Genomic DNA, 13,441 nt, shown 5'->3' on the forward strand with positions numbered 1-13,441 from the left:
TCCAACTTGCTGCGGAGCGCATATCAACGTAGAATCTAGCACAAACTTACTTCACCACCTCCATCGGAGGCAAAGTTTGTAAAACTGAATTGTGGGTGTGGTGAGGGGTGTATTTATAGGCATTTTAAGGTTTGGGAAACTTTGCCCCTCCTGGTAGGAATGTATATCCCATACGTCACTAGCTCATGGACTCTTGCTAATTACATGAAAGAAATTAGGTTTCTCACTGAAATGATTTACAAACAACTTGTGCAATTATGGCACAAATGGTTGTAAATATTTCTCTGGGACCCCCTTTGTTTAGAAATAGCAGACATATATGGCTTTGGCGTTGCTTTTTGGTAATTAGAAGGCCGCTAAATGCCTCTGCGCACCACATTTGTATTAAGCCCAGCAGTGAAGGGGTTTATTAGGTAGCTTGTAGGGAGCTTGAAGGGTTACTTTTAGCTTTAGTGTAGAAATCAGCCTCCCAACTGACACATCCCACCCCCTGATCCCTCCCAAACAGCTCTTTTCCCTCCCCCACCCCACAATTGTCCCCGCCATCTTAAGTACTGGCAGAAAGTCTGCCAGTACTAAAATAAAAGTTTTATTTTGGGTTTCCCTGTTTTTCTATTGGTCACCATTTTGGGTACTGGCAGCTGTCTGCCAGTACCCACTTTGCAAAATAACTTTATTTTTATTTTTTAAACCTAACATTTTCTGTAGTGTAGCTGCCCCCCTCCATACCCTACACCCTCCCCCTCCCAGATCACCCCTCGATCACCCCTCCTCTGCACCCACCACCCTCTCCCAGCAAAAAAAAACTCCACAATTGCCTTAGATCGTGGGTGCGCGCGCACCCGCCCCTCACCTCCAATGCGCGCACCCGCGCGCATCCGACATTGAGAACAGCCCGAAGGAAGTTCCCCATTGATGGGCCGCCCACCTACCTCTCTGCAATGACTCCCACCCACCAACGATCGGCACCATTACTGGCCGATGCAGAGAGGGCCACAGAGTGGCTCTCTCTGCATCGGTGTGCCTAAAAATGTATTGCAGTGATGCCTCAATATCGAAGCATCACTGCAATACCTTGAAAGCAGCTGGAAGCGATCAGTATCGCTTCCAGCCGCTTGAAACCCTTAACGACGTACAGGGTACGTCGCTGGTCTTTAAAGACCAGCTTGTGTAAGACGTACCCTGTACGACATGCGTCGTTAAGGGGTTAAATGAATTAGTTAAAAACACAAAAGGGCCTGTGTTCTGGTATACACTAAAGTTATGTTGATACAGGTTGTATCTCTTAGTCAGGAAGTGTCTAAATAAGTGTAAAGTCTATAGGGAATATTTATCAAGCCGTCAACAGCAAATACGCTGGAATTCCGCAGCGTAATTGTTCCGAGCTTGATCCGACCTAGTTATTAAAGCCTAAAGACCGCCAAAAGTTGAAATTTGTGACGTAACATACGATCTGCTGGTCTCAATACGACGCAGATCGATGCTTACATCATTACAGATGTTCCGAATACACATTCGGTTCTATTTGACAACTTTTCACAGTTATCAAATTTCTAACAGGTACACTTGCGGCTATTCGGACCCAGCGTACCTGGTTTTCAATCCGCCACCCTGGAGGCCGCGGATGCCATAGAAATCAATGGGAGTCTGAAAGCACCGAAAGCTTATGTTGCTGCCAGATAACCCATTGATTTCTATGGTTGAAAACAAGTTACGTTTACACCTAACATCCTAACATAAACCCCGAGTCTAAACACCCCTAATCTGCCGCCCCAACATTTCCGGAACCTAAATAAAGTTATTACCCCCTATCCCGCCGTTCCTGGACCCCGCCGCAAAATAAATCAAGTTATTAACCCCTATCTCGCCGCTCCCGGACCCCGTCCCCACTAAATAAATGTATTAACCCCTAAACCACTGGCCTCCCACATCACTACCACTAACTAAACCTATTAACCCCTAAATCACCAACCCCCCACATCACCATAAACAAAATTAAGCTATTGACCCCTAAACCTAACAACCCGCTGATTGGAACAATCAATAGGATGAGAGCTGCTCAAATCTATTGGCTGATTGGAACAGCCAATAGGATTTTAGCAGCTCTAATCCTATTGGCTGTTTGGAACCTTTCAGCCAATAGGAATGCAAGGGACACCATCTTGGATGACGTCACTTGCATTGAAGATCCAGTTTACGGCGGTGTCCGTATTGAAGAGGAGCTCCGCGCCGGCTGGATGGAGATGGAAGAGGGCGCCCGGATGAAGACTTCTTGCCGGCTGGATGGATCCTTCAAGTGGGACTTCAAGAACTGTAAATGGATCGTCGGGGGTTAGTGTTAAGTTTATTTAAGTTTTTTTGGGTGGGTTTTATTTTTAGAGCAGGGTCTGGGCAGGTAAAAGAGCTAAATGCCCTTTTAAGGGCAATGCCCATACAAATGCCCTTTTAAGAGCAATGCCCATACAAATGTCCTTTTCAGGGCAATGGGGAGCTTATTATTATTTTAAATAGGGTTTTTATTTGGGGGGATTGGTTGGTTGGGTGGTGGGTTTTACTATTGGGGGTTGTTTGTATTTTTTTTAACAGGTGAAAGACCTGATTTCTTTGGGGCAATGCCCCACAAAAGGCCCTTTTAAGGGCCATTGGTAGTTTATTGTAGGCTAGGTTTTTTTTCATTTTGGGGTGGCTTTTTTATTTTGATAGGGCTATTAGATTAGGTGTAATTCTTTTTTATTTTTGATAATGTGGCTTGTTTGTTTTTGTAATTTAGTGGTTTTTATTTTTTGTAACTTAGGGTTTTTTTGTTGTAATTTTGTAGATTTAAATAATTTGAGTAGGGTTCGGGTTTTTTAATATGTAATTTAGTCTATTTAATTGGTAGTCTAATGTAATTGTAGTATAATAGTTAGGGTAGGTTAATTAATAGTTTAAAATAGTTTATTTTAATTCAACAGGTAAGTTTAAATTTATTTGAAGATAGGGATGTTGTAATTTTAATTTAAAGTTAGCGGGTTGAGGAGTTAATAGCTTAATTTAGTTTATGGGGGACAGGCGGTTTAGGGGTTAATAGGTTTATTTAGTGGCAGCAGGGTACGGGAGTGGCGGGATAGAGGTTAATAACATTATTTATGTTCCGGCGGGGTCCGGGAGTGGCGGAATAGGGGTTAATAACTTTATTTAGGTTGCGGCGGGGTCCGGGGGCAGCTGGATAGGAGTTAATAACTTTTTTAAAGTTGAGGGGGGGTCCGGGAGCGGCGGGATAGGGGTTAAACATTTTAGTATAGTGGCGGCGTTAAGTGACAGGGTATAAATAAAGTTGGTAAAAAGACGAATAGACGTGAGATTGATGACTGTTAGTTAACAACAGTCCGATGATCATCGCCCCGTACTTGGTGCTCATCTTTTTGACGGCTTTTTTTATAAATATGGAGAGCGTAATCAGGTCCACAGCCGCGATGTTTGACAAGCGTATTGGTGCCGGTGAATGCAGTATAGTTGAGGCTTTGATAAATATCCTCCTATAAGTAATAGCAAGATAACATACTAGACTTATGAGATGTTATGTATGTGTTGAAATTCAGTATAATAAAGACACTGATATATTGTTTATGGTAAAGGGATTCTGATGTTAATATTATAAAGGAAAATCTAGCAAGTATATTGCTGAAATATAAGTCTTAGCATTACAAAAATAGCTGCTTGAGGTTGCATGATTCAATACTTTATTGTCCAGTACTGATGTATAGTGTTTTATGCTGTAACCTAGCAGTTATTAAAGTTTTAAGACGTAGAGTCTGTTTTATTTATTAACATGTATGTATATATCCCCCAAAAGTGTAAACATACTGCTGCAGTAGCTGTAACTGAATATAACTGTATGGGTTGTTATATAACTTAATTGTCCCCTTAATATTTACACAATAATTTCCCCCTTAAACAGAAGTGAAATTAGTCTGTTATACTTTCAGCTTATTATGAGTGGACTCCTATTGTTGACCGCCGTTATGACTTAGGCAATTGTTTAAATTGAATCACAGCTATTCTTACTATGCAGGTGAACTGGCAATTTAAAGGGACAGTCAAGTCCAAAAAAAACTTTCATGTTTTAAATAGGGCATGCCATTTTAAACAACTTTCCAATTTACTTTTATCACCAATTTTGCTTTGTTCTCTTGGTATTCTTAGTTGAAAGCTAAACCTAGGAAGGCTCATATGATAATTTCTAATCCCTTGAAGTCCGCCTCTTATCACATGTTTTTTATTTGCTTTTCACAACAGGGGAGAGCTAGTTCATGTGAGCCATATAGAGAACATTGTGACCACTCCCGTGGATTGTGGCAGACACTGCACTAGTTGGCTAAAATGAAAGTCAATAGATAATAAATAAAATATCATGTGATCAGCCAGAAGATGCTTAGATACAAGGTAATCACAGAGGTAAAAACTATATTAATATAACAGTGTTGGTTATGCAGAACTGGGGAATGGATAATAAAGGGATTATCTTTCTTTTAATACAACAAAAATGATGGTGTTGACTGTCCCTTTAATAAAGGCTTCTTTTGCTGTGTTTGCATGCTGTACCATTCTCAGTAGTTTATATCTGGCTGCTATATTCGGTCTATGCATTTTGCCACAAGATAATTGAGGCTGTTAGAATAGCAAAAAATGTAGCTATTTTAGTAACAATCGAATCAGTTTAACCTGTATAAGTAGCTGTGTACTTAGCAGCAAAATGCTGCTTTTGTTACTCAGTAAAGCACTGAGCTGTTCACTCATTTACATATATTTTAATCTCTATTAGTCTGCCCTTTACAGATTATTCTTAGTCATTATTAGGCATAGGCAATTATCACTAACTCTGAGTATACATCTTATATTTATTGTTAGTGCATTTAGGTTATGCCGGTAAAAGAGACCTATGCAAATTAAAATAACCACATTGGAGATCTTTAGACCATCTCTCTCTTCTCCGTTAACATGTTTCGCCATGCTGTTGATGTAATCTAACTGATAATGTGGTGAGGCTTACACTTCTAGTACTATTACAGTAACCTTCTCCTCCCTCATTATTCTTTAGAATTTTTTGGTGTTGCTACATTGTCAGAGGCCAAGACGTTTTGGTGCAATATATCTGTTTCTGTTAAGGGAATTTATTTTAGATTTTATATTTTTGCTTAAATTTCATATGAGTAAATGGTTTCCAGACCGAGATTTTGTACACCAATATAGGTCCAGTATTTTTGATGAACAACTACAATATATATAACGTGCAATTTCAGCTCTATTCTTACCTACCACTAAGTTTCCTTTATCAGTCTTAAATATGGCTCCTTGTGGGTTTTCTATTATGTTGAGAACATTGGATGTAAAATATTTACACCACGAACACAGTTAAACACATTATTAAATATTAAAGGAATAGTCTAGTCAAACTTAAACTTTCATGATTCAGATAGAACATGCAATTTTAAGCAACTTTCTAATTTACACACATCAATTTTTCTTCATTCTCTTGGTATCTTTATTTTAATATAAGCTTAGAAGCCCACCCATTTTTAGTTCTGCACTTGGGTATCGCTTGCTGATTGGTGGCTACATTTAGACAACAATCAGAAAGTTCTGCCCATGTGCTGAACCAAAAATGGGCCGGCTCCTATGCTTGCACTCTTGCTTTTTCAAATAAAGATACCAAGAAAACAAAGAAAACTTATAATAGGAGTAAATTAGAAAGTTTTTTAAAATTGCATGCTCTATCTGAATCTTGAAAGTTTAATTCTGACTAGACTATTCTTTTAATAGTGAATAAAAATATTTTTTCATGGGGGGCAGAGCCAGCAGGTGAAGCACCAAGACGGGCACCTCTTGAGCTCCCAGTTTAGTAGCCAATTAACCCTATATTACTGACAAGAAATCATCTGACTTGGTGTCAATATTTAGTGTATTTAGACCTAAACTAAAGGACATCCTAACCCAGACAAATTTTGTTGTTAATACAGCTTACCAAGACGTCAAATGGAGAAAATCTCGTCCTCTTCCTGAAGGGTGGAACATGGGCCTTCTCTCTCTCTCACTAAAGCTAGCCTACTCTTACACAAGGCATATCCTGAATTAGTGAATCAGAGCAACGCTACAGGCAAAACAAGCAGGATATTATTGATCGCACAGCTAACTGAAATGGTGCGAGGAGACATCTTAGATTGTAACGGCTCTTTATCTCAGCTCATTATGAGTAAGTCTTCGACTGCTCTAAAATTTCATTTTTTCAAGCATTACTGCTCCTAGCTTATACCATCCCCCCCCACACACACACAGTTTGCCGGGGTAATAAGTGGGTATCACACATTGCTTTTTTAGCTCACAGGCATTTATTCTACAAGGTGTAACGTCACCATCCAATATGGAGGTACATAATACTAGTATGCTGCGCAGTTTAATATATGCACTAGACCGTCATCAGCATACCCTCATTTAAGAGATAAGGTCTAACTTTACTTCAACTCAGTCTGTTCCCAAAGACAACGCTCAGGATTGTGATGACAGCCTAAGTACCCTAAACCAGCAATGTGTAACTGATCAAACTACAGAAGATTTTGTCATTAAAGAGCTCTATGAGGCAACAGAACAACCTGCTAGATTTATTTCTAAGGGCTCCTGGCAAGATCACGAAATCTCATCAGTAATAGATTCTCAACCCAGATCCAATTTCTCCTCTACAGCTAGATAATAAATTGGACCTTTATGTGTGTTTGAGGAATTTGACTTTAACTCTGATACAGAATTTAAGTGCAAGATGGCAAAGTTGAGTTGGCGCTTCAGAGAAACTGGTCTTAACAAGAACTTTATACATTCGCTGGAGACATATTGTGTGAGGGCAGGAGTGGGATAGTTAATTTGACATTGGCTGAGACCTTCTGTCAGAGTCCAGAATAACTACCCAAATTATAGCAGTTACCTGTTTTACTTAAATTATATTTCATAGTGTCTGCTAAGTGATACCTGTTTTTGATTATTTATTATCCTCTATGCTCTGGTTTTTTAATGTTTAGGTTGAAATTTGCAAAAAAAAAAGATTACAAATCCTAATTATCAGACGAAGCACAGTTCACACACTGATAGCTAGACTAGGTAGGCTCACTAGGTAGCTAGACCTGTTACGTATTATAAGATCATTGCTTTCATTGGGAGTGCTAGGGGTTTGTCTGTACAATAATACCCATAGGTAGAAGTTAGATAATGGAACAAGCCTTGAGCTGTTGCTTAACAGTTTCAGTAAGAGGAGACCAGAAAAGGTTTTTATATGTTTCAAGCTTACGGACAACTGTTTAGTGATAGTTAACTTCTTATATCTTCCTCTTTGTAACCTAAGGTTTATACATTGCATTGTTAACTTTTATCCTGAAATGATGCATCTCTAACAGATAACCTCTTTATTTTGTCCCCTTGTGAAGAGGCCTATTATGTTTTAAAATAATATCGAGATTGATGTTGTTACATGAAATGCCAAGGCATGCCACATAGACTGACTACTTATTGTAAGTCGGTAGTACGTATTCCTAAAGGGTCTTAAGAAGGTTTTCCAGGAGTGTCTTATGCCAACTAATACTAGGTCTATTTCTTTGCCAGGGGGTTTGTGTCACCTCTCTCACCCTCAGCCTGCGGGGTGAGGAGGAGAACTGATTTGTGGTTGGAAGAAACAACACTTAGGTCCTCATTCCTCACTTACTAAACAGCATACAATTTATAATACAGGAATGTTGCCAAACACATCTTAAAGGGACATAATACTCATATGCTAAATCACTTGAAACTGATGCAGTATAAATGTAAAAAGCTGACAGGAAAATATCACCTGAGCATCTCTATCTGAAAAAGGAAGATATTTTACATCACAATCTCCTCAGCCCAGCAGAGTAAGTTCTGTGTAAAAAGTTATACTCAGCTGCTGCCCAGCTGCAGGTAAAAAAAAATAAAAAAAAATGAAGAAATGAACTGCAGCCAATCAGCATCAACAGTGCTGAGGTCATGAACTCTTTTACTGTGATCTCATGAGATTTCACTTAACTCTCATGAGATTTCATAGTAAACTTCCTTACACTGAATAGGGAAATAACATGAGAGTGCACAAGGCTCAATCCTTCGGCTGTCCCGGGACAGACATACTGATTTGTTGCTTAGAAGTCTTTTACAATGGGATGTGGCTACTGAGGAACTATTTTACATAGAGATGTTCAGGTGATATTTCCTAGTCAGCTTTTTACAGCTATGCTGCATCACTTTCAAGTGTTTAAACATTTGGGTATCATGGCCCTTTAAGTATTCTGTCACACTAACGGGATACCCAACACCTGTATAATAACACTGCCAAACCTCTCCCTAACTGAGGTCCTTCTGGTGTTTTGCAAGACACACTTCTAGTATTATTATGACCTAGTGGATCAGGAATTACATTTAGCCTTAACCTACTAGAGATCAATCACCTTACATAGAGGTTCAGCTATTAAGGAAGTGATACTTCATACTGGTAAAACTAATTAGATATGGCATTTCAGAATCTGCTTTACAAGATAAGTTAGGATACCATTAACCTTAGTTATTCAGGGAATACATTTGAGTAGTTCTTTCTCGATGATTAATCACAATCACATCATGCCAAAGCGTAACATCTGGATCAAAACTAATCAAAAACTATTATAAATGAGTTTTTAATTTAATACAGTCAGAATCATTGCTGTCATTTATGGCTGTTTTCTTGTAAATATTTATCTGCATGTGAAAATAACATGTCTGCTTGTTTAGCTATTATGTCATGATACTGGGTAATTTGACCCTAGATTTCCCTGCTGCTAAAGAGTTAGCTTGTTCCCCTGTTTTCTCCCAACATTCATATGCCTGATACCATACCCACTTCTAAGGTCCTAAAGTGACCATTTAACTTAAGGCGGTGTTTATCCACTGAATATTATTTTGTGTAATACTATACCATTTATATATTGGGTACTAAAAATCGGACCCATCATAATAATATAATCTCAAACACATACCTATATTATTGATATCTTTTATCTCAACTCTCCTTTCTGTGTTTTTAAATTTGTGTAAGGTCCAATAGAGGCCTCTATGGACCACGGAGAGTATAAAATAGAAAAGGAGATTTCATGCCTATGAGGGGTAGTTATCAACGTGTCTACCTCAAATACGCTGGAATTCCGCAGCGTATTTGAGGCGAGGCTGATTCGCCTTAGTTATCAAGCCCTAGACACCGGCAAAAGTAGAATTTTGTGATGTAAGCTTCGATCCGCCGGACTCAGTCCGACACAGATCGATTCTTACGTCACTCCAGATGTTCCGCACACAAGTTCGGCACAATCTCACTACTTTTGCTAGTTATCAAAAAACTAGCAGGTACGCTCTGCACTTTTCCGGCCCAGCGTGCCCTAGAGGCGGCGGATCCCATAGGAATCAATGGGAGTCTGACCATAGCAAAAGTTCATGTTCTCTGCTGCCAGACATCCCATTGATTCCTATGGGAGCTGTCTACACCTAACACCCTAACATGTACCCCGAGTCTAAACACACCCCTAATCTGCCCCCCCTACACCGCTGCAACTAAATAAATATATTACCCCCTAAACCGCCGCTCCCGGAGCCCACCGCCACTATAATAAATATGTTAACCCCTAAACCGCCGCTCCCAGAGCCCACCACCACTATAATAAATATGTTAACCCCTAAACCGCCGCTCCCGGAGCCCACCGCCACTATAATAAATATGTTAACCCCTAAACCGCCGCTCCCGGAGCCCACCGCAAGCTACATTATACCTAGTAACCCCTAAACCACCACTCCCGGACCCCGCCGCAACTATAATAAACTTATTAACCCCTAAACCGCCGCTCCCTGTCCCCGCCGCAACTATTATATATGCATTAACCCCTAAACCGCCACTCCCGGACCCCGCCGCCACCTACATTATACTAGTAACCCCTACCCTGCCCCCCCTATACCGCCGCCACCTAGAATTAAGTTATTAACCCCTATCCTGCCAATCCCGGACCCTGCCGCAACTAAATAAATAGTTTAACCCCTAAACCGCCGCTCCCGGATGCTATCAGCCAATCAGATTGAAGTTCAATCCGATTGGCTGATCCAATCAGCCAATCAGATTGAGCTTGCATTCTATTGGCTGTTCCGATCAGTCAATAGAATGCGAGCTCAATCTGATTGGCTGATTGGATCAGCCAATCGGATTGAACTTCAATCTGATTGACTGATAGCATCAGCCAATCAGATTTTTCCTACCTTAATTCCGATTGGCTGATAGAATCCTATCAGCCAATCGGAATTGAAGGGATGCCATCTTGGATGACATCCCTTAAAGGAACCTTCATTCAGTCGTCGGCTGTCGGGGAAGAAGGATGTTCCGCGTCGGCAGGATGAAGATGGATCCGGAAGAAAGAAGATTGAAGATGCCGCTTGGAAGATGACATCGCCCGGTTGGAAGATCTCTTCAGCGCCGCCTGGATGATGACTTCATCGGATGGAAGATTTCTTCAGCGCCCCTTGGATGATTACTTCTGCCGCTCTGGATCTCCTCTTCAGTTCCATCGGTGGTCGGCTGGCTGAACACGACTCAAGGTAGGATGAACTTCAGGGGGTTGTGTTAGGTTTATTTAAGGGGGGTTTGGGTTAGATTAGGGGTACGTGGGTGGTGGGTTTTAATGTTGGGGGGGTTGTATTTTTCTTTTACAGGCAAAAGAGCAGAATTCTTTGGTGCATGCCCCGCAAAAGGCCCTTTTAAGGGCTGGTAAGGTAAAAGAGCTTTGAACTTTTTTTAATTTAGAATAGGGTAGGGCATTTTTTTTATTTTGGGGGGCTTTGTTATTTTATTAGGGGGCTTAGATTAGGTGTAAGCAGCTTAAAATTGTTGTAATATTTTTTAAATGTTTGTAACTTATTTTTTTTATTTTTTGTAACTTAGCTTTTTTATTTTTTGTACTTTAGTTAGTTTATTTAATTGTATTTAATTGTAATTTGTATGTAATTTATTTAATTAATTTAATGATAGTGTAGTGTTAGGTTTAATTGTAACTTAGGTTAGGATTTATTTTAGAGGTAATTTTGTATTTCTTTTAGCTAGGTAGTTATTAAATAGTTAATAACTATTTAATAACTATTCTAACTAGCTAAAATAAATACAAAGTTACCTGTAAAATAAATATAAATCCTAAAATAGCTACAATGTATTATTCATTACATTGTAGCTATCTTAGGCCTAGATTTAGAGTTGGGCGGTAGCCGTCAAAACCAGCGTTAGAGGCTCCTAACGCTGGTTTTTACCACCCTCTGGTATTTGGAGTCAGTCAGGAAAGGGTCTAACGCTCACTTTGCAGCCGCGACTTTTCCATACCGCCGATCCCCCTACGCCATTTGCGTATCCTATCTTTTCAATGGGATCTTTCTAACGCCGGTATTTAGAGTCTTGGCTGAAGTGAGCATTAGAAATCTAACGACAAAACTCCAGCCGCAAAAAAAAGTCAGTAGTTAAGAGCTTTCTGGGCTAACGCCGGTTTATAAAGCTCTTAACTACTGTGCTCTAAAGTACACTAACACCCATAAACTACCTATGTACCCCTAAACCGAGGTCCCCCCACATCGCCGCCACTCTAATTAAAATTTTAACCCCTAATCTGCCGTCTGCACGCCGCCGCAAGATACGTTATACTTATGTACCCCTAATCTGCTGCCCCTAACACCGCCGACCCCAATATTATATTTATTAACCCCTAATCTGCCCCCCTCAACGTCGCCTCCACCTACCTACAATTATTAACCCCTAATCTGCCGACCGGACCGCGCCGCTTTTATAATAAAGTTATTAACCCCTAATCCGCCTCACTCCCACCTCAATAACCCTATAATAAATAGTATTAACCCCTAATCTGTCCTCCCTAACATCGCCGACACCTAACTTCAAGTATTAACCCCTAATCTGTCGACCGGATCTCGCCGCTACTATAATAAATGTATTAACCCCTAAAGCTAAGTCTAAACCTAACACTAACACCCCCCTAAGTTAAATATAATTTAAATCTAACGAAATAAATTATTTCTTATTAACTAAATTAATCCTATTTAAAGCTAAATACTTACCTGTAAAATAAACCCTAATATAGCTACAATATAAATTATAATTATATTGTAGCTATTTTAGGATTTATTTTTATTTTACAGGCAACTTTGTATTTATTTTAACCAGGTACAATAGCTATTAAATAGTTAATAACTATTTAATAGTTACCTAGTTAAAATAATTACAAAATTACCTGTAAAATAAATCCTAACCTAAGTTACAATTAAACCTAACACTACACTATCAATAAATAAATTAAATAAAATACCTACAATTAAATACAATTAAACCTAACACTACACTATCAATAAATAAATTAAATAAAATACCTACAATTAAATACAATTAAATAAACTAACTAAAGTACTAAAAATAAAAAAGAACTAAGTTACAAAAAATAAAAAAATATTTACAAACATTTGAAAAATATTACAATTTTAAACTAATTACACCTACTCTAAGCCCCCTAATAAAATAACAAAGCCCCCCCAAAATAAAAAAATGCCCTACCCTATTCTAAATTAAAAAAAGTTCAAAGCTCTTTTACCTTACCAGCCCTTAAAAGGGCCCTTTGTGGGGCATGTCCCAAAGAATTCAGCTCTTTTGCCTGTAAAAGAAAAATACAACCCCCCCAACATTAAAACCCACCACCCACATACCCCTAATCTAACCCAAACCCCCCTTAAATAAACCTAACACTAAGCCCCTGAAGATCTTCCTACCTTGTCTTCACCACACCGGGTATCACACCGATCCGTCCTGGCTCCGAAGTGTTGATCCAAGCCCAAGCGGGGGCTGAAGAGTGACGTCCATCCTCCGGCTGAAGTCTTGATCCAAGCGGGCAGAAGAGGACATCCGGACCGGCAAACATCTTCATCCAAGCCGCATCTTCTATGTTCTTCAATCCGATGACGACCTGCTGATCTTCAAGACCTGCAGCGCGGATCCATCCATCTTCACCGACGACTTCCCGACGAATGACGGTTCCCTTAAGGGACGTCATCCAAGATGGCGTCCCTTGAATTCCGATTGGCTGATAGGATTCCATCAGCCAATCGGAATTAAGGTAGGAAAATTCTGATTGGCTGATGGAATCAGCCAATCAGATTCAAGTTCAATCCGATTGGCTGATCCGATCAGCCAATCAGATTGAGCTTGCATTCTATTGGCTGATCGGAACAGCCAATAGAATGCGATCTCAATCTGATTGGCTGATTGGATCAGCCAATCGGATTGAACTTGAATCTGATTGGCTGATTCCATCAGCCAATCAGAATTTTCCTACCTTAATTCCGATTGGCTGATAGA

The sequence above is a fragment of the Bombina bombina genome, chromosome 1 (assembly GCF_027579735.1).
Source record: "Bombina bombina isolate aBomBom1 chromosome 1, aBomBom1.pri, whole genome shotgun sequence".
In the NCBI taxonomy this organism is placed as follows: Eukaryota; Metazoa; Chordata; class Amphibia; order Anura; family Bombinatoridae; genus Bombina; species Bombina bombina.